Source organism: Budorcas taxicolor, chromosome 3 (genome assembly GCF_023091745.1).
Source record: "Budorcas taxicolor isolate Tak-1 chromosome 3, Takin1.1, whole genome shotgun sequence".
Lineage (NCBI taxonomy): Eukaryota > Metazoa > Chordata > Mammalia > Artiodactyla > Bovidae > Budorcas > Budorcas taxicolor.
Window position 1 is genome coordinate 9634398 of NC_068912.1, and position 23386 is coordinate 9657783.

Consider the following 23386-nt stretch of genomic DNA (forward strand, 5'->3'; position numbering starts at 1 on the left):
AAAATGATAGATTTCCTTTCTTTCTCAAGTGCATTTGGAACATTCTCCAGGGTTTATCACATCTTGGTAAATTTTAAAAAATTGAAATCACTTCAAGCATCATTTCTGACCACAATGGTATTTATAAGATTAGATACCAACTACAGGAAAAAAAAAAAACCTGTAAAAAAACACAAACACATGGAGCCTAAACCATACAATTCTAAATAACCAACAGATCACTGCAGAAATCAAAAAGGAAATGAAAATATGCCTAGAAACAAATGACAATGAAAACATGACAACTCAAAACCTGTGGGATGAATAAAAGCAATGCTAAGAGGGAAGTTAACAACAATACAAGCCTACCTCAAGAAACAAGAGAAACGACAACTAAAGAACCTAACTTCACACCTAAAGCAACTAGTAAATGAAGATTAAAAAACCCTAAGTCAGTAGAAGAAGTAAATCATAAACATCAGAGCTTAAATAAGTGAAAAAGAAGCGAAGGAGATAATAGCACAGATAAATAAAACTGAAAGATGGTTCTTTGAAAAGATGAACAAAATTGACAAACCATTAGCCAGACTCATCAAGAAGAAAAGGGTAAGATTTAAATCAATCAGACTAGAAATGAAAAAGGAGAAGTTACAATGAACAACACAGAAATTCAAAAGATAAAAGATCATAAGACTCTTACGAGCAATTATATACTAAGAAAATAGAGAAACTGGCAGAAATGGACAGATTCTTCGAAAAGTGTAACCCTCAAAAACTGAACCAGGAAGAAATAGAAAATATGAACAGACCAATCACAAACATGAAATTGAAACTATAATAAAAGCCTTTCAAAAAACAGAAGCCCAGGGCCAGATGGCTTCAGGCAAATTCTACCAAAAGACCTAACAGGTTTCATGCTCAAACTCTTCAGGAACATTGCAGAGGAAGGAAAACTCCCAAATCCATTCCATGAGGCCACCATCATACTGATACCAAAACCAAAGATGCCACAAGAATAGAAAATTACAGAACAATATCACTGATGACCATAGATGCAAAAATCTAACAAAAGTTTAGAAATCAGAATCCAACACAACATAAAAAGAGTTACATATCATAATCAAGTCAGTTTTATCCCAGGGATGCAAAGATTCTTAAATATATGGAAATCAATCAATGTGATATACCATATTAACAAATTGAAAGATAAAAACCATATGATAATCTCAATAGACACACATATGGAAATCAATCAGTGTGATATATCATATTAACAAATTGAAAGATAAAAACCATATGATAATCTCAATAGACACAGAGAAAGCTTTTGACAAACTTCAACAATCATTTAAGATAAACATTCTCCAGAAGCAGGCACAGAAGGAGCATACCTCAAAAGAATAAAGACCATATGTGACAAACCTACAGCAAACATTATTCTCAATGGTGAAAAACCTAAAGCATTTTATTTAAAATCTGGAACAAGACAAGGTACCCACTATGACCACTACTATTCAACAGAGTTTTAGAAATCCTAGCCACAGCAATCAGAAAAGGAAAAGAAATAAAAGAAATCAAGATTGGAAAAGAGAAATGAAAACTCCCACTGTTTGCAGATGACGTGATACTATACATATAAAACCCTAAAGATGCCACCAGAAAATTACTAGAGCTTATCAATGAATACAGTAAATTTGCAGGGTATAAAATTAATAAACAGAAATCTCTTGCATTCCTATACACTAACAATGAAAAATAATATGAAAAATTAAAGAAACAATCCCATTCACCATTGCAACAAAGATAATAACATACTTAGGAATAAATCTGTCTAAAGAGGCAAAAGACCTGTATGCAGAAAACTATAAGACATTGATGAAAGAAGTCAAAGATGACACAAACAGATAGAGAGATATACCATGTTCTTGGATTGGAAGAATCAATATTGTGAAAGTGAAAATACTAGCCAAAGGAATCTATAGATTCAAGACAATCCTTATCAAACTACCAATGGTATATTTTTCATAGAACTAAAACAATTAATTTCACAACGTGTATGGAAATATAAAAGATGCCAAAGCAATCTTGAGAAAGAAGAGTGGTTATAGAGGAATCAACCCTCCTGATTTTAGACAATGCTACAAAGCTACAGTCATCAAGATAATATGGTACTGGCACAAAAACAGAAATATAGATTAATGGAACAAGATAGAAAATCTGGAGATAGATCCATGCACCTATGAGCACCTTATCTTTGATATATGAGGCAAAAATATATGAATAAAATGGAGAAAAGACAGTCTCTTCAATAAGTGGTGCTGGGAAAACTGGTCAGCTACGTGTAAAAGAATAAAATTAGAACAATTCCTAACACCTTACACAAAAGTGAACTCAAAATGGATTTAAGATGTAAAAAACCAGAAACTATAAAACTCTTAGAGGAAAACATAAACAGAACACTATTTGAACAAATTACAGCAAGATCCTCTATGACCCACCTCTTCAGTCAGTTCAGTTGCTCAGTCATATCCAACACTTTGCGACCCCGTGAATTGCAGCATGCCAGGCCTCCTGTCCATCACCAACTCCCGGAGTTCACTCAGACTCATGTCCATCGAGTCAGTGAATACATACAGCCATCTCATCCTCGGTCGTCCCCTTCTCCTCTTGCCCCCAATCCCTCCCACCATCAGGGTCTTTTCCAATGAGCAACTCTTCTCATGAGGTGGTCAAGTACTCAGGATTGATCAGCCCTGAGATCAATCCCAGGGCTGATCTCCTTCAGAATGGACTGGTTGGATCTCCTTGCAGTCCAAGGGACTCTCAAGAGTCTTCTCCAACACCACAGTTCAAAAACATCAATTCTTCGGCACTCAGCTTTCTTCACAGCCCAACTCTCACATCCATGCATGATCACTGGAAAAACCACACCTCCTAGAGTAAGGTAAATAGAAACAAAAATAAACAAATGTAACCTAATTAAACTTAAAAACTTTTGCACAGTGAAGAAAACTTACAAGGTAAAAAGACAACCCTCAGAATGGGAGAAAATAATAGCAAATGAAACAACTGACAAAGGATTAGTTTCTAAAATATACAAGCAGCTCATTCTGCTCAATACCAGAAAAACAAACAACTCAATCAAAAAGTAGGCAGAAGACCTAAACAGACATTTCTCTAAAGAAAACATACAGATGACTGAAAATGTGCTCAAAATCACACATTATTAGAGAAATTCAAAGCTGGCTTAAAACTTGACATTCAAAAAACTAAGATCATGGCATCTGGTCCCATCACTTTATGGAAAATTGAAGGGAAAAAGGGGGAAACAGTGACAGATTTTATTTTCTTGGGCTCCAAAACCACTGTGGACAGTGACTGCATCCATGAAATTAAAAGATGCTTGCTCCTTGAAAGGAAAGCTATGACAGACCTAGACAGCATATCAAAAAGCAAAGACATCACCTTGCCAACAAAAGTTTGCATAGTCAAAGCTAAGGTTTTCCAGTAGTCATGTATGGATGTGTAATTTGGGCCATAAAGAAGGCTGAGTGCTGAAGAATTAATGCCTTTGTATTGAGGTGCTTGAGAATACTCTCGAGAGCCCCTTAGACAGCAAGATCAAACCAGTCAATTCTAAAGGAAATCAACCCTGAATATTCATTCAAAGCACTGCTGAAATTCCAATACTATGGTCACCTGATGTAGAGATCCGACTTCAGATCATTGGAAAAGACTCTGATGCTCAAAAAGAGTGAAGGCAAAAGGAGAAGAGGGTGGCAGAGGATGAGGTGGTTATATAGCATCACCAACTCAATAGGCATGAGTTTTGGCAAACTCTAGGAGAAAGTGAAGGACAGGGGAGGCTGGTGTGCTGCAGTCCATGGGGTCACAAAGATTCGGACATGACTTAGCAACTGAAAAGCAAAATTAAAATCAAAACTACAATGAGGTATCACCTCACACCAGTCAGAATTGCCATTCTCAAAATTCTACAAACAATAAATGCTGGAGAGGGTGTGGAGAAAATGGAACCCTCTTGCATTGTTGGTGTGAATGCAAATTGATACAGCCACTGTGGAGAACATTATGGAGATTCCTTAGAAAACTAGGAATAAAACTATCATATGACTCAACAGTCCCACTACAGGGCATATATCTGAAGGAAATCATAATTAAAAAAACAAACAAACATGTATCCCAGTGTTCATTGCAGCACTATTTATAATAGCTAGCACACGGAAGCAACCTAGATGTCCATCAACAAATGATAAAGAAAATGTGTTACATATAAACAATGGAATATTACTCAACTGTAAAAAGGGACACATCTGAGTCATTTCTAATGAAATGGATGCACTTAGAGTCTATTATACAGATGAAGTCAGAAACAGAAAAACAATTACCATATATTAACACATATATATGGAAAGATGATACTGATTATCCTATTTGCAGGACAGCAAAAGAGACACAGACATAAAGAACATACTTTTGGACATAGTGAGGAAAGGAGAGGGTAGGATTATTTGCAAGAGCATTGAAACATATATATTACCATATGTAAGATAGATAGCCAGTGGGAATTTGCTGTATGAGGCAAGGAACCCAAATCCAGTGCTTTGTGGTGACCTAGAGAGCTGGATTGGAGAAGGCGATGGGACCCCACCCCAGTACTCTTGCCTGGAAAATCCCATGGACGGAGGAGCCTGGTAGGCTGCAGTCCATGGGGTCGCCAAGAGTTGGACACAACTGAGCGACTTCACTTTCACTTTTCACTTTCATGCATTGGAGAAGGAAATGGCAACCCACTCCTGTGTTCTTGTCTGGAGAATCCCAGGGATGGGGGAGCCTGGAGGGCTGCCATCTATGGAGTCGCACAGAGTCGGACACGACTGAAGCAACTTAGCAGCAGCAGCAGCAGCAGCAGCAGAGAGCTGGATGGGATGAGAGGTGGGAGGAAGATTCAAGACAAAGGGGATATATGTATATCTATGGCTGATTCATGTTGATGCATGGCAGAAACCAACACAATATTTAAAGTAATTATCCCCCAATTAAAAATTAAACAATTTTTTTAAAAAACAGGACAAAAAAAAGAACAAAAAGGCTTATCCTCCCACAAGTTTAGAACTCCTCCTGACTGTCTTCAAGCTAGGATATTTGGTTTTTCCTGACACTATCAGCTCTCCTGGGTCTCCAGCTTGCTGTCTTGAGACTTGTAAACCTCCATAACTGCATGAGCCAATTCCTCATAATTAATCTCTGTACATGTGTGTGCACTTGTATGTATTTGTGTATGTATGTGGTATGTTATTGGTTCCAATTCTCTGGAGACCACTGACTTATACATCAATCAATAGAAAATTTTTTTCCAAGCTCCCTTTTCATCTAACTGGGGCCATGTGCCTGATTTTAGCCAATAGAAAGTGGGTGGAATTAACATAACAAGAAGCGAGGGACTCAGAAGTGGAGCCACATAATGCAATGAACCTGGGTCCAAGCAATTGTTTGGAAGCTGGCTATCTGATCTGCGTTGGACATGCATGGTAAGAAAGTTTGGGTTTGTTTGTTACAAGAAGATGGCCTGGGCTCCCTAAGACACCCCTCTCTTTCCCTCAGACCGGCTTGCATATCCAGCCCAAACTCACCTCTGATCAGCTCGCATCCTCCAATCTTACTGTCTAGCTCTCCTTTCTGTATGCAGCATCATCCCCTTTTCCTTCCATTATTTTGGCAGAGGAGGAAGTTTTGTTGGGAGAAAGACAGACAAACAGACACACACACACACACACACACACACACACACACACGGGCATGCATACATAAATATACATGAATGGAAGAAAAGAGCAATTCTGGGGGAAAGAGTAAAAAGAAAGAGAAGCCATTGTATATTATAAATCAGCATGTTCCTGGGCTGCTAAGAAACAGGCACACCTCTCCAGGCATCATGCCTCTACTGATTCTAGTTACTTAATACCTGGAGCAAATCCCCCCTGAGACAACTTAGGTGCCCCGGCAGCAACTCTTCTCTGCCTCTCCCATCTCTGAGGCAGTGTCAGGCACACATATGTGGGGCTCAGTGAAAAATGAAAATTTGGGAATACTTGTTCAAAAAGTAGAAAAAGAGTGCCATTGTTGTTCAGCTGCTAAGTCGTATTTGACTCTTTGCAACCCCATGAACTGCAGCATGCCAGGCTTCCCTGTCCTTCATTGTCTCCTGGGCTTGCTCAAACTCATGTCCATTGGGTCAGTGATGCCATCCAACCATCAAAAAGCAGAAAAAGAGTGCCACTCAGTTCAGTTCAGTTGCTCAGTCATGTCCGACTCTTTGCGACCCCATGAACTGCAGCACGCCAGGCCTCTCTGTCCATCACCAACTCCCGGAGTCCACCCAAACTCATGTCCATCGAGTCAGTGATGACATCCAGCCATCTCATCCTGCCCCCAATCCCTCCCAGCATCAAAGTCTTTTCCAATGAGTCAACTCTTCACATGAGATGGCCAAAGTATTGGAGTTTCAGCCCCAGCATCAGTTCTTCCAATGAACATGCAGGATTGGTCTCCTTTAGGATGGACTGGTTGGATCTCCTTGCAGTCCAAGGGACTCTCAAGAGTCTTCTCCAACACCACACTTCAAAAGCATCAATTCTTCGGCGCTCAGCTTTCTTTACGATCCAACTCTCACATCCATACATGACCACTGGAAAAACCATAGCTTTGACTAGACTGACCTTTGTTGACAAAGTTATGTCTGATTTTTAATATACTGTCTAGGTTGGTCATAACTTTCCTTCCAAGGAGTAAGTGTCTTTTAATTTCATGGCTGCAATCACCATCTGCAGTGATTTTGGAGCTCAAAAAAATAAAGTCAAAAAAATAAACTGTTTCCACTGTTTTCCTATCTATTTGCCATGAAGTGATGGGACTGGATGCCAAGATCTTAGTTTTCTGCATGTTGAGCTTTAAGCCATTAAATGTACAAAATAAAGTCTTCCTCAGGCTCTCTTCTTGAGATGGTGCTTTCTAACTTGCTATTTAATGTTGTTCTAAGTAAAGGAAAATTAAAATTTTAAATTATTACTATGAGTTTTACTGTTTATATTGTGCAATGTCAGCTTAGAAAGAAATACAAGAACATTTAATTTGTATGTAGAATCATTGAAATTACTCAATTCATGTTTCATAGCTCATACATGCACACACATTCCACCAGTACTCAATCTGAGTCTCCTTTGTACTCATTTGAGTCTCACTTAACTCCTATGCTCATGGGGTACGATGAATAAGGCCATAAGGAACAGTTATTGACACATACTGTACAGAACTGCTCAAGAGTGTGCCCCCTTGTTCCAATGAACTTCACTTACAACACAAATTGAAAGATTAAATTATTAGGAATTTCAACTCCAAATATCACAGGATATTACTTACATGCAAAATCTTAAAAATTGATACAAATGACCTTATTTTCAAAACAGAAACAGACCTTGAAAGCAGACTTGTGGTTGCTAGCAGGGAAGTATAGGGGGAGGGATAAATTAGGAGTTTGGGAATGACTTATACACACTACTATATATAATCAACAGGGACCTACCATATAGCACATGGAACTCCATTCAGTATTCTGTAACAAACTATGTGGGAAAAGAATCTGAAAAAGAATGGATATATGTATAGGTATAACTGAATCACTTAGCTGTACATCTGAAACTAACACAACACTGTAAATCAACTATACTCCAATATGGGCTTCCCAGGTGGCTAGTGGTAAAGCCAGTGCAGGAGGCATTGGAGTTATGGGTTCAGTCTCTGGGTTGGAAAGATCCGTTGGAGAAGGGACTGGCAACCCACTCCAGTATTCTTGCCTGGAGAATCCCATGGACAGAGGAGCTTGGCAGGCTATAGTCCATAGAGTCAAAAAGAGTCAGACATGACTGAAGCGACTTAGCATGAATGGATATTCTAATATAAAATAAAAATTAAATTTTAAAAAGGGAGGAAAAAATAATTTTAAGATGTTGACAACAGAGTACTAAATGAAGTGCAGAGCCCTTCTGAGCACAGGGCCCTGTTTGATTGCTTAGGTTTCATGCCCATGAAGCTCAGTTTGCCTCGAGGATGCCTGATACCCTATCCCAAAGGGATTGCTTCTCTGATAGTTCCAGTACAGGGCTCAAACCAGATTCTCATGTACTCCCCAGACCCTCATATGTTTCAAAACTTAGTGGGATGATGATCAGTGAACTCAAGCACTGATGTCTGGTGGTTCCACTGCAGCAAGTTTAAATTTAAAATGCCTTGGATTAGATCAGTACTTCTCAAATCTTCACTTTAACGGTAATAAATCACCTTGGGATCTTGTTAAAATGCAAACTCTGGATCAGCAGGCCTAGGGTGGAGATCAAGATTCTGTATTTCTAACAAGACCCCTACGGGATGCTAATGTTGCTGTACATGACCACTTTCTGAGCCACAAGGTGCAAGAAGACGTCTATAAGCTTCCTTGCTTTGAATTTAGCTTCATGGTTCTAGGCCTGTCCATGGGACTTTGTTCTCTCTTCCACTGCCTGCCCTGCTCTGCTCCTGGATACCACCCTCCTTTCCTTCTCAAGTTAAATTTTCCAGCGGTCCCTCCCAGGTGCCTAGTGTCCTCAGGTGCATCACCTATACCACCAGGGACCAGTGCCGGGGTCCAGCCCCAGTGGATCCAGGGTAATTCAAAGCAGGGATGGCATGGTGAGGAAAAACTAATTTATTTAGAAATATAAACGAAATTAAGAAGAAATAGTATAGTAGGAAAGCTTAGTGGAGAAAAGAGGCTGAATAACTTGGTTTACGGGGAAAGCCAATAAAACTTCAGGACAAGAAGTTTGCACCATCTACGTTAGGCCACCGGTGCTCATTTGAATAGCGGAGGGTGCCCCGCCTTGGGCTCCCTCTCTCACAGGACTTAAAAGCCCTTAAAAGCCGGGGCAGTTAGTAGATGTGGCGAGCCTACCCCTCCAGATGGGAATTCAGCCAGAAAAGGAGAGGGAGGGAGAGGGAGAAAGAGAGAGAGAGAGACATGGGGGAAACCAGATTTCCAAGAAACTAGTTTGAGAGACTAGTCTGAGAAACTCGTCCATCCTTTATTATTCAGAAGGCTTTTTTATACTTTTTGATTGTACATAGAGATCAATGGATAATACAAAATTATGCAGTGTCAGCAGCCCTGACTCTTATCGAGACCAGGCTTTTTCTCTGCATACTTAGTTGTCTACACAAGTCTTAGGTGATTTACATCATCTTCTGGCCAGAAGGCCAATTAACATTTTACGGCCATTTTCTGATAAGGGTTTGTCAACCAGAAGACTTATTTGTCTTAAAAATGTTGTTCTTCCCAAAGTCTGGGGCCACTCTCAGAAAGCACTAAATAAAGTTACATTCTTACGTAGCAAGGATACAACAATTTATAACAAGTAAAAGGAGTACAGTGATTTATAACAAAGAGAAAAGTAATTAACTCAAAAGTCTAGTGTTGCTAAAATCAAAACTACTATATTCCTATTTCTGCATCCTGATTACATTGATTAATATCCTCTCAGGTGCCTAAAAGATTAAGAATATGGAGGCCTGGCAGCAGTCATTGAGTGAACAGTGAAAACCCATCACCAATATAATTTTTAGCTCTTTAGAAAAGGCTCTGTATCTTTAAGACGCTTTAAGCTTTGTGCCTCTCGTGGTTGGGGGGCTGTAAGCAATTCACAAATTGTAAAAGCCCGGGGGAACCTGTCAGGCAACTTAGAGAGCCATCGAAGGGATTTGAGCTGAAACATTCCTTTCATATGCAGGAGACTGAAGCCCTGAGTTAACTTTTTTCCAGAGAATGTCAGAAGAGTGGAAAGCACAGTACGGTAGAGCAGGTAGACTCTGGTTTTGGGGGGTAGATGTTCAGGAAAACCCAGGGGGAACCCCTGAAGCCAGATCACGCCTTTGCGTTTTGTCGGGCTTCCTTCCTCATGGCCTTTGTCACAGGTGGGATTCCTCACACAGGTTCCCAGCAGACCAGTTAGTCCCAACAGGCAGCACAAGGAAGGTTTGCAAGGCCAAGAGCTCCTATGAACTGAGAGGATACAGTTTTCATATCTGGCTCTGCACAAGGCCCTGGTGGTGGAATCAGGCAAACTAAACCAGGACTCTTGGATCAGTGAGTTCATTCATTCTCTGCCCATATTTAGTGAGTGCCTGACCATGCTTGTTGCTGAAGCTCCATGTTGGGAGCTGCTTAATACGAACTAACATTGATGGAGGTCATCTATGTGCCCAGCTCTGTGATGAGTTCTTGTCTTGAACACTCTCCTTTAGGGGGCAGTGCTGGGAGTTGGGAGAAGTCTTTCCAAAATTCTTCACTGGGTTTTGGATTTAAATAACTTCCTTGACCATGTGTACTTACATGACTCTTGCTGAGACCAAAGCAGTCTTAGAAAGGTTCCGTCTTTTATCTTTATTTCTTGTCCAGGAACAACAGTATCAACCTCCTCCAGTGTCTCTGGGTTATGTTTAAGTGCATTTGTCAAGGTGGCAGACCCTCCACCTGGAGAGGTGTGCTCTCCCCTCCCCCAACCACCTGCTATTCTCCTTTACTCCCTGCACCTTCTCAGCAGATTGCATGGTGGGGGAGGGGAAATTTTAGCCCATAATCACCTGCACCAGCTGGAAAGTGGCAACCACAGGCCCTTATCGTCTTTCACCAGCTGCTCTGCCCATCCTCCTACACTCCAGCTGGGTAAGCGATTTAGCACAGTCCCTTTGCCCAGGCCCCTCAGCATCACCCCCACCTCTTAGTCTCTCCTGTCTCCTCCATTGTCTTCTCTCTTTCCAAATTTCTGTCACCCTCATTTTCTGTTCCATTTTCCCACCTCTTAATTTTTCATTCCTCTGTTCTACCTCACCCTACTGATTGTTTCTTTCATCACTCCTGCCTTTTACTGAGACATTTCTGCCTCTGATGTTCCATCTGCTGATGAGAGTCTGTACATCTCCTGATAGGCAGTGCCTTGGATGGATTCTTTCCCTCCTTAATGAAATAAGAAATGTGACCCCCTATAAATGTTTCCCACCACAGTGACCTCTGTGCCTGGGAGCCCAGCTGGGGCAGAGGATGGAACAGACAGCACAACAAACACATTGGCTTATCCTCTCAACAGATATCTGTAATGTCTCAGATTTAGAAAGAGAAAGAGATCTCGCATTCTAAAGAGAGCTACAAATAAGTCAGGGACAGCAAATGTCTAGGCTCAGTCAGCGATGACTGTGAACTGAATTTGCTGCCTCAGCAATCACCCCAGCACTCTTCACCCCTCTTCTTTTTAAATTTTATTTATTTTTAGTTATGCTGGTTCTTCATTATTGCATGTGGGCATTCTCTAGTTGTGGAGAGTGGGGGCTACTCTCTAGTTGCAGTGTGGCTTCTCATTGCAGTGGCTTCTCTTGTTGTGGAGCACAGCCTCTCGTGCAGGTGAGCTTCATTGGAGCTAGATGAAAAAGCAGCCTATATACTCACAGCTTGATATGTAGGAGTTTCCACAATGGACTTGGCAGACAGTACCCAGTTTTAGTTGTCTTGCCACCTTGGCCACCAGGAAGGCAGATCTCAGCACCGAGAGGGTGTATAGTACATCATCAGTGGGAGCTGAGTTGGGAGAAGGCAGGAAGCAGCCACGCCAGAGGACATCTCCCACATCGGCACTCTTCAGTGGAGAGCTCCTCACCCCCACCACTGCCAAGGCTCTCCAAGTCATGCTCCACACAACAGCCAGCATTCAGGCATGTGTCAGAGAAGCCGTCTATAGTGGATCAGTATCATTGTCTTTCACCAGCTGCTCTGCCTATTCTCCCATGCTCCAGCTGGGTAAACTATACAGCATGGTCCCTTCGCCCAGGCCCCTCAGCATCATCTCCATCAGAGAAACAGAGATAACTAAGAAGCCAAGTAACTAAGATACAGTTTGGCCCATTCATCCCTGACTTAAAACCACATCAGAAGCTGGAAATGGATGAGGTAAACTAGGAGGATGTGGGGAAGTTCAAACCATATCCACCTCCCTATTATAGATTTTTGGACCATGAGATAAGCCTGAGCTGGAGTGAGAGGAAGAGGTTAAAGGGGAGTTTTACATTGAACTGTACTGTTAAGTTACTAGAAGTGATAAAAATGAAACTGAGGGATTTTTCTAAAACATCCTTAAGTGACAGAAGGCATTTTGACATAGTCCTAATGTAAAGGGTACTCAGTCTTAGATGTTAGCTCCCAACCAATCAAGTTCAGACTATTTTAAAAAGTGGTTATGTGTATTTATTTAGCAGCTGCTATGATTCAAACACCATCCTGATATAGCACATAAAAAGACAGACACATTCCTAGTCTTCATGCAGATTATATTCTACTCTGGAAAGTGAAAGTGAAGTCGCTCAGTCGTGTCTGACTCTTTGCGACCCCATGGGCTGTAGCCTACTAGGCTTCTCCATCCATGGGATTTTCCAGGTAAGAATACTAGAGTAGGGTGCCATTTCCTTCTCCAGGAGATCTTCCCAACCCAGGGACTGAACCCAGGTCTCCCGCATTGTAGGCAGACATTTTACCATCTGAGCCACCAGGAAGATGGCACTAAGTAAAATCAGTAATTTTATTTCTTTTTTTTTTTTTTTTAGTAATTTTATTTCAATTGTGACAATGCAACAGAAGTCAGATATGATAACTGCTATACAGATAAACTTGTAAGAGTTGAGCAAATGCAGACCAGGAAGTTGGGTCTGGTTTTGAGGGTTCAAGAGAACTTCCCTTTGGAGTCAGAGGCTGAAAAATGAGGAAACATTAGATAGCTGAAGGAACAGTGTGTGGAGGAGACTTCAAGAAAGAAGAAAGGAGAATGAAGCAGGGATGCTCTGGAAGAAAAAAGTCAACCTGGTTGTTGGAAAGGCCTGAATTAAAAGGTATCTAAAATAAGCTACCACATTTCTAGGTGGAAAACAGAGAGCCATCTTGGATAGAGGCTCTTGAAAAACAAATCAGTTCTCAGAGAATCAAATGTTCCTTAGCACAATAATTCTGGGGCTTTGATGTCACAAAAGTTGGGTCAGATGATGAGAAAAATCATTTTCCTGGGATTTCCCTGGCCGTCCAGAGGTTGGGACTCTAGGCTTCTACTGCAGGGAGAACAGATCAGGGAACTAAGATCCCACAGGGGGGAAAAAAATATCATTTTCATATATGACTGACATCTACTTATTTCGTAAGAATACTAGTGAGAAAACCAGCTGCAAAATTTCACTGACCAGGAGACTCAGTCAGAATGGAATGAACCCATTTTCTCCCTCATCCTTTAGACTAGACCTTACTTTTCTCCACTCCAAAATCAATTTTGATTTAGCAAAGGAGAATTTCAAGCAACATTAGGGCAAAGCCAGGGCATTTGTATTTGCAAAACATGGGAAAGGACTGAAAGAGCAGAAACTGTAACTCATGTATCAGCTGGTTATATGCAAGATACCCAAACAAAAAAGGTGAGGGAGAATCTTGCTGAAGGGTTTTCGAGTAAACTGAAGAATCCAGAGAAAAGCTAAACACTGACATCTAGGTAGCAAGATTTAGGAGGTAAATTTTTAGGGTTCCCCACCAAGGTGAATCAGCTTCACTTGCAGACTTGTGACATTCTGCTTTATATGCAAATTCCCGTGGCCACTGTTTCTGATAGAGTTCTCCGGGCTTTTGAGATCCCATGGACAATTCAGCAAAGACCTTTATATATTTACACATAGTAGACTGGGGTGTCCTTCTTAAGAGGAAAACTACAAAGGCAGGAGGTACTATGAAAAGAGCCCATGATCCCTCTCCAATCTCTTGTAAGGGCTGTGGAGAGGTAAGGCTGGAGAAGAATCAACCCCATCCTCTTATGAATGTCCAAGAAGAGTCACAGTTATTGGTGCTATCAGATAGATCCATAGATCAGCACCTATAGAGACATAGCTCTAATTCCTACCTCTTCTCTCCTTGCATCAGCACCAGAGATACAAGACTGAATTCAGAAAACCACAATTCAGGAGAGTCTTGTCATTCCTGAAATTCAGACTGAGAGAAGACCAGTGTGTCTGGGAAAGCTAGAGAAAGCATGGCAGGAGACAAGACTTTATGGGGTAGCAGGGGCCATATCTGGTCATAGAGAACACCCTCTTCCAACAACACAAGAGAAGACTCTACACATGGACATCACCAGATGGTCAACACCGAAATCAGACGGATTATATTCTCTGCAGCAAAAGATGGAGAAGCTCTATACAGTCAACAAAAACAAGACCAGGAGCTGACTGTGGCTCAGATCATGAACTCCTTATTACCAAATTCAGACTGAAATTTAAGAAAACAGGGAAAACCGCAAGAACATTCAGGTATGACCTCAATCAAATCCCTTATGATTATACAGTGGAAGTGAGAAATAGATTTAAGGGCCTAGATCTGATATATAGAGTGCCTGATGAACTATGGAATGAGGTTCATGACATTGTACATGAGACAGGGATCAAGACCATCCCCATGGAAAAGAAATGCAAAAAAGCAAAATTGCTGTCTGGGGAAGCCTTACAAATAGCTGTGAAAAGAAGAGAAGCAAAAAGCAAAGGGGAAAAGGAAAGCTATAAGCATCTGAATGCAGAGTTCCAAAGAATAGCAAGAAGAGATAAGAAAGCCTTCTTCAACGATCAATGCAAAGAAACAGAGGGAAAGAACAGAATGGGAAAGACCAGAGATCTCTTCAAGAAAATTAGAGATACCAAGGGAACATTTCATGCAAAGATGGGCTCAATAAAGGACAGAAATGGTATGGACCTAACAGAAGCAGAAGATATTAAGAAAAGTTGGCAAGAATACACAGAAGAACAAAAAGGATCTTCACGACCCGGATAATCATGATGGTGTGATCACTCACCTAGAGACAGACATCCTGGAATGTGAAGTCAAGTGGGCCTTAGAAAGCATCACTATGAACAAAGCTAGTGGAGGTGATGGAATTCCAGTAGAGCTATTTCAAATCCTGAAAGATGATGCTGTGATAGTGCTGCACTCAATATGCCAGCAAATTTGGAAAACTCAGCAGTGACCACAGGACTGGAAAAGGTCAGTTTTCATCCCAATCCCAAAGAAAGGCAATGCCAAGAATGCTCAAACTATCGCACAATTGAGCTCATCTCACATGCTAGTAAAGCAATGCTCAAAATTCTCCAAGCAAGGCTTCAGCAATACGTGAACCATGAACTTCTAGATGTCCAAGCTGGTTTTAGAAAAGGCAGAGGAACCAGAGATCAAATTGCCAACATCTGCTGGATCATGGAAAAAGCAAGAGAGTTCCAGAAAAACATCTATTTCTGCTTCATTGACTATGCCAAAGCCTTTGACTGTGTGGATCACAATAAACTGTGGAAAATTCTGAAAGAGATGGGAATACCAGACCACCTGACCTGCCTCTTGAGAAATCTGTATGCAGGCCAGAAGCAACAGTTAGAACTGGACATGGAACAACAGACTGGTTCCAAATAGGAAAAGGAGTACGTCAAGGCTGTATATTGTCACCCTGCTTATTTAACTTCTATGCAGAGTACATCATGAGAAACGCTGGACTGGAAGAAACACAAGCTGGAATCAAGATTGCTGGGAGAAATATCAATAACCTCACACATGCAGATGACACCACCCTTATGGCAGAAAGTGAAGAGGAGCTAAAAAAGCCTCTTGATGAAAGTGAAAGAGGAGAGCAAAAAAGTTGGCTTAAAGCTCAACATTCAGAAAATGAAGATCATGGCATCCGGTCCTATCACTCCATGGGAAATAGATGGAGAAACAGTGGAAACAGTGTCAGACTTTATTTTTTGGGGCTCCAAAATCACTGCAGATGGTGACTGCAGCCATGAAATTAAAAGATGCTTACTCCTTGGAAGAAAAGTTATGAGCAACCTAGATAGCATATTCAAAAGCAGAGACATTACTTTGCTGACTAAGGTCCGTCTAGTCAAGGCTATGGTTTTCCTGTGGTCATGTATGGATGTGAGAGTTGGACTGTGAAGAAGGCTGAGCACCGAAGAATTGATGCTTTTGAACTGTGGTGTTGGAGAAGACTCTTGAGAGTCCTTGGACTGCAAGGACATCCAACTAGTCCATTCTGAAGGAGATCAACCCTGGGATTTCTTTGGAAGGAATGATGCTAAAGCTGAAACTCCATTACTTTGGCCACCTCATGCGAAGAGTTGACTCATTGGAAAAGACTCTGATGCTGGGAGGGATTGGGGACAGGAGGAGAAAGGGACGACCGAGGATGAGATAGCTGGATGGCATCACTGACTCGATGGACGCGAGTCTGGGTGAACTCCAGGAGATGGTGATGGACAGGGAGGCCTGGCGTGCTGCGATTCATGGGGTTGCAAAGAGTTGGACACGACTGAGCGACTGAACTGAACTGAACTGAAGGGGCCGTATCCTACAGGATCTTGGGAATTGTATCCTAAAACATTGGCAAGTCATTGATTGGCTTTCAGCAGGAAAATTGGGGAGCCAGATTTGTGCTTTGAAAGGTTACTCTCACTGATATATGGGAAATTTCAAGGATGTTATAGATGTTAGTAGAAGTAGTTCTACATAAATTTTCTGCAGGATGAGGAGGCAAGTTATAAATTGTGAAACAAAGTATTTCATTGAAAAGTTCCAGATGTTAATTTGGTTTTATTTTATGTTTTTTCTACATTCAGAATAATTGATGTAGTGTAATACCAAGGCTTTATAGGCAGATCTGTGGGCCTCAGTAATAATCCTGATAAATAGATATATAAATTTTATTATGTGTTTATCTGTGATAATGCTGCTGCATGGCTGCTGCTAAGTCGCTTCAATCATGTCTGATTGTGCGACCCAATAGACGGCAGCCCACCAGGTTCCTCTGCCCCTGGGATTCTCCAGGCAAGAATACTGGAGTGGGCTGCCATTTCCGTCTCCAATAGATGATAATAAAGTGATATAAATATATTTATATGCTAAATAATTATATACTTCTATACAAAGGGGAAAGAAAATAGGTTCCTAGTGTTGTGACTCAAATGGACAAAACTAGGGAAGGATTTGAAACAAATCTTTAAAAGGCAGTATGTTCTCCCAACCACCTTTTCTCATTGTCTTTCTTTATTAGAATATTACATATCAATGTACATATTAATACATTATGAAAAGCACTTGGTAAATTTCTACAAAGGAAACATACCTCTATAATTAGCATCCAGATCTAGAAATTTGCCTTTAACTTTTAATAAATGTGAGGAATAAATACTACTGTGACACTGTTCTCAGAGAAAAGATGAGCACATAATGTTAGTAGATGCCCCCCTCCATTTTCCTAGACTGCCAACAACGTATTATGCAAGCACATGCGCCTCCACCTTCTTTCCATAATCTGATTACAAAGATGTCCTTACTTCCATGATCAAGCCATTCTGTGGGTGGCAGAGACTCGTAATTACTTACTAAATAATTCATCTTCCTTTTTTTCTACAACAAAATGATATTTAGTTGAACATGTTCCAGTCATCTAAAGGGTACATTCCCCAACTTCTTTATATGTAACTATGTTTGAGCCATTGCTATGCAAACAGAGATTGTGTGGGATTTCTGGGAATGACTGGAAAGATATTTTCCATTTCTTCCTTCATCCTGCTGCCCGGGACAAAAATGAATGGAGGGAGCTTCAGTGCCATTTTGAACTAAGAGAACAAAGGTTGCAACATAAGGATAGTATTAATAGAACTACCATATCTCAGATATTCTAGAGATATCCAAAGAATCACCATAGCAAAATTAACTGCCTACCTTTATCTCTTTTAGCTTAGTTGTATACATGCATGCTAAGTCACTTCAGTCATGTCTGACTCTGTGCGACCCCACCAGGCTCCTCTGTCCATGGGATTCTCCAGGCAAGAACGCTGGAGTGGGTTGCCTTACCCTCCTCCAGCAGGGGTCTTCCCAACCCAGGGACTGAATGCACCACTCTTTCATCTCCTGCATTGGCGGGTGGGTTCTTTACCAGTATCGCCACATGGGAAGCCTAATTAGCCACAACAAGTCCCTGTGTCAGTCTGCTTGGGCTATCAAAACTAAGTACCACAGTTTGGGTGACTTAAGTAACAGGAATCTGTTTTCTTACCATTCTGAAAGTTATAAGTCAGAGATCAAGGAGTCAGCACGGTTGGTTTCTGCGGAGGCTTCTCTCCTTGGCTTGTAGATGGCCATCTTCTCCCTGACTTGATGTCATCTTCTTTCTGTAAGTATCTGTGTCCCAATCTCTTCTTACAAGGACAGCAGTCCTAGCGGATGAGGGCCCACAATAATGGTCTCACTTTATCTTATCTGCTTCTTTAAAGACCCCCATCTCAAATACAGTCACATTTTATGAGGTACAGAGACATTACTTTGCTGACTAATGTTCGTCTAGTCAAGGCTATGGTTTCTCCTGTGGTCATGTATGGACGTGAGAGTTGGACTGTGAAGAAGGCTGAGCACCGAAGAATTGATGCTTTTGAACTGTGGTGTTGGAGAAGACTCTTGAGAGTCCCTTGGACTGCAAGGAGATCCAACCAGTCCATTCTGAAGGAGATCAGCCCTGGGATTTCTTTGGAAGGAATGATGCTAAAGCTGAAACTACAGTACTTTGGCCACCTCATGCGAAGAGTTGACTCATTGGAAAAGACTCTGATGCTGGGAGAGATTGGGGGCAGGAGGAGAAGGGGACGACAGAGGATGAGATGGCTGGATGGCATCACTGACTGGATGGACGTGAGTCTGAGTGAACTCCGGGAGATGGTGATGGACAGGGAGGCCTGGCGTGCTACAATTCATGGGGTTGCAAAGAGTTGGACACGACTGAGTGACTGAACTGAACTGAACTGTTGTGGGGGAGCGCAGGTGGGGTAAGCACTTGAACATATGAATTTGGGGAGGATACAATTTAGCCCATAACACTCCCCATTCCTCAGTGCTGCCTAGTTGAGGGAATAATAAACATACATCTTGCTTAAGCCTCTCTTTTTCACAATTTTTCAACTCATCTAATCCTAATGCTAACTGATTCAACATGTGAAGCCTCAAATGGATTTACCTGCTACCCAAGAGGAACCAACTAAAAGTTAGAGCTAACTTTTGCACATAGAGTCAAGTCACATCATGGTTACAGACTTCTCTGACCTCAATTGTCCAAGTGATGGTTATTCTTTCAGTTCTCTGTATTATAGGCCAACCTCACTTGTGTATAAAATTTTTAAACAAAATATTGACAAGCTGAATTTATTAACTCAAAAAGATATACCCTTGGTTTATCCCAGGAATGAAAAGATGGTTTAACTTTTAACAGTCTATTTATGTGAATAATACATTTGGCTCATTAAATGGGAAAAAGCACACAATCACTTCAATAAATGAAGAAAAGATGTACTCATAAAAAGATTTTTATGATAGTTTTAAAAAGTCAACCTAGTATATGGGAATTTCCTTAGTAGAAAGAGAATTTCACACACCCGCAAATAGTAGATGTAAGGAAAAAGTGAGAATGTATGGACCTCCTAAAACGCTCTCATCTATAAAAGCAATGAGAAAACTGGGTGGGTGGGGAATGATTAGAATCAACTTTTTCCAAATCGTAAAAACTGACCAAAAGCTTACAATAATTCAGGGATGTTTATTAAACAAAAAACAAACAAACAAAAAATGGCTGAATCCCAGTAAGAACAGTGAGCTTCGAGGTATTTTAACCTGCTCTCTTCCCATTCTACAGTCTCGAGCCTCTCTGTTGCTTTTAAAACCAAAAGTCCACAGTTAAGGTGAAAACCAACAGCCTGGCAGCCACTGAAGGAGATGAAAGGGTTGGAACTTTAAAACCTCATTCCCAGAGAACTGTCCTTATTTGATCTGGTGGCTCCTTGAAAGACCCCATCTGCAAAGTTGTCTTTATTAAACCTGGTTGGAAAATCACACAGTTTGAAAATTTTTCCCCTGGGAGTGTTTCTCAAAAACAATTAGAGACAGTTAATTAACTTTGCAGCTCTATAAGGTGTGAATAACAGTGCTCTTAACATTTTTTGGTAAAATCAATCAAGAAGAGAGGAGGGCTGCCATGGAATAACAGATAGGTAGGGGCTACAGGTGGGCTGTGGCTCTGGAGGGCCTATTCCACAGATGTCTTTCCATTCCAGTTCCCAGGCAGCAGGAGCAGACCCTTTCTTTGCTGTGCTATTATCTGGCAGAGGGCAGAAATACAGAGCAAAAGGTTTTTTGTTTTTTTTTTTTTTTAAGCACTAGTTTGTGACATTTCTATGCTTACAGTCTTCAAGGATAAACTCTTTAGAGGGCCTCAAGATTACTATTAATGCCTGCATGACTTGGTTTCTGTGGATTTCTCTTATCTAATTTCTAGCCTGGCCCCTTCCTTTGCAGCAAGTGCTGCAATCTTCCTGAAATACTTGCAGTTCCCCAAACTCACTCAGTGCCTTTGCTCAAGCTTTTACATTTCCTGGAATCTCCCCTCCCCCTCCTAACAAACTCCTACTCATTTGTCAAGATTCAAACTAATTGTTGCTTCTCTAAAGCCCCCAAACCACTTCTTAGGGATGAGTCTCTCCCCACACATCACCTCTTTCCATCCCCTTGTGATGGAGAGGATTATTACAGAAAAGACTTGAAAATCATCATCAGGGAAGCCCAGAAAATCTACATTTCCCCATATTTTCTTCAGTCTTGGAAAACCAAGAGAGGGAAGTGGTGTGCCCAAGACCATGTAGCAAGTTACCAGCAGAGTTGAGGCTGAAAGCCAAAAATGCTTTCTCCTTACTTTGGGATTTGCTGATGCCCACTAGGCCCTCCCTTGGGCTTGACCATATTTTATGTTCATAAAAGTCTCCTGGATTCTCCCAAACCTCAGATCACTGAATTCTGCAGGGTCTGCTAAGATGGCAAAATTGAAGATCTTACTGGCCCTTAGGGAAAGCCCTGGAATAAACATGTTTGGTATCCATGCTTAGACTTAAGACCTGGAACCACACATAATGGGAACCTCTAGAAGACTGCATGGTATAAGGGAGAGATCATACCCTTTAGAACCAGACAGTCCTAGGTTTGAGTTCCAAATCGACCAGTTTTAGAACCTCAGGAAAGGTAAACTATCTGGTCTCAGTTTCCTGGTGTTAAAAAAAAAGTGGACAATCTTTTTACTGGGATTAAATAAAACAACCTCAATAAATTATCCAGAACAAGATCTTAGCCTAAATTTCTCCAAATGTAAAGTAAGAAGGAATTGATTACATGATTTCTGTGCCCCCATAACACCTTCTTTCTATTCTTGCTTTTATGAATTTTTCATTCATGTCTGTGGACTCCACACAAAAGCTGTCATGGGTATGGCCTACGCAACAGAGATTTGACTCTCAGAGGAAGTGAAGAGAGTCTGGGAGGCACCTGTGGAAATGCAAATTTGGTGACTAAATAGGACCTCCGTGGGTCTGATGATTCCCAAGATGCCACTGAGGTATAATTTCAGAGATGATGTGGAGAGGAGAGGCCAGCCCTTCCTCGAAGAATGGTTATAATTAGTATGTTCATTCTACTCTATGGCAGCTGTTGTTAGATTGGGGAAACAAACATAGAGCAAACTCAGTTAAGGGATGGGTGCACTGACCCTGGAGACCTGATTTCTGGACACAGCTTGACAGAAACTAGCCATGTAGCTTCTGGCAAGTCCCTCAAAGGTGTTAACCTCTAAACCTCAGCTTTCTGAGAGTGAGAAAAGGGAATTGGAAAGGTGGCTTCTAAGGGGTTTTTTTTTTTTTCCATTTTGTTTGTTGCTGTTTGTTTTTGTTTTTTTTTTTTTTCCAGATTATACCTCTCCTCTGACACTCAGCTCTGAATATTCATGTACCCCCTGAAAGTCTCCATCTGGATGAAAAATAACCACTTCAACTGAACATAACCTGAGCAAACAAAGGAATTCATGCTCTTGATCCAAATTTTGTCTCAAAGTTATTTCCACCTCCTATACATCCTATCTCAGAGAATGACGTTGTTCTATATGCCTAGAAACTACACCATAAGTCTAAAGGCCACTTTAGAGGCCCTTCTCCTTTACACCCCACATCCTATCAGTTGCCAAACTGTACCAAATCCAGCTTTAAAATAATTCTCCAATGGACCTCCTTCTCCCCCATCTCATTGCCACTTCTTAGTGGAGACCATTATTTCTTCTAATCATCTCCCAGCCTCTAGTTTTACCTAAATTTCTCACACACTATGGCCAAAGGAATCTTTCTAAACAGTAATATGACCTGGTCACTCACCAACTTAAAATTTTTGGTGGCTCCCATCAAGAGGGTGAAAGACTTTCCAAGCATGTATTTAACTATTTGTATGTGAAAAGGAGTTTTGATCAGGTTGGAAAGCCTAGGTTCACTAGACCAACTATCACTAGGAATAAAAGAAAGAACAGAAAAATAAGAAGAGGAGGGAAGTAGCAAACATTGAGTGTCCATACTATATCAAATACTGTGCTTTATATACCCAATGTTGTCTCAACATTCAAAAAATATATGAGATATCTTAGGTCAGGTCTTCCCAGCATAGACTGAGATGGAGATGTGTGTGCAGGAAGTTTACTGGGGAGTACTTGTGGAATCCACGCCTGTGGAAAGCAAGGAAAGCAGAACTGAGCAGACAGAAAAGTTGAACTCTGGATGCACTTATTGCATAAAGCCTCAGCTGACTCTGTGAGGAGCTCTGGCGCTGGGATGCTGCTCAAGGGCTGCTCTAAATTTAGGCAAAGAGTTCATTGACCAACTGACCAGTTGTTAGATGTGGGTGGCCCCCAGGGAAGGAACTTGCTGAAGGCAGTGCCTAGAGACGGACTCAGCTGAGAGCTGTCAACCACTAATGCTTTCAGCAACTGGGGAATGATTGCTTTGGTCCTGAGGAGATCCGAGCAGCATATCACAGTACCCATTGGGTAACTTGTGGTGCATTATTTTATAGGTAGAAAATCTGCATCCCATCAATAATGTGACTTATCCTAGAGGTCATACAAGTTGTAAGTGAAGCTTCTGTGGCTCACATTCGTATTTTTCTGATTCCATCCTCCTTTGACTACCTATACCTTTCTAATTTGGAAAAAATTTTCATTAAAGTCAAACTTGAGCCCTCAGATACCTGAATGGCAGTATAAGCTGTCACATACATTAATCCTTTGAGGAAAAATTAGAGAAATAGTAAGGGCAGGTATTGAAAGTCTTAGATACAAATATCTTTTGACATCACTTATATGTTCAGTTCAGTTCAGTTCAGTCACTCAGTCATGTCCGA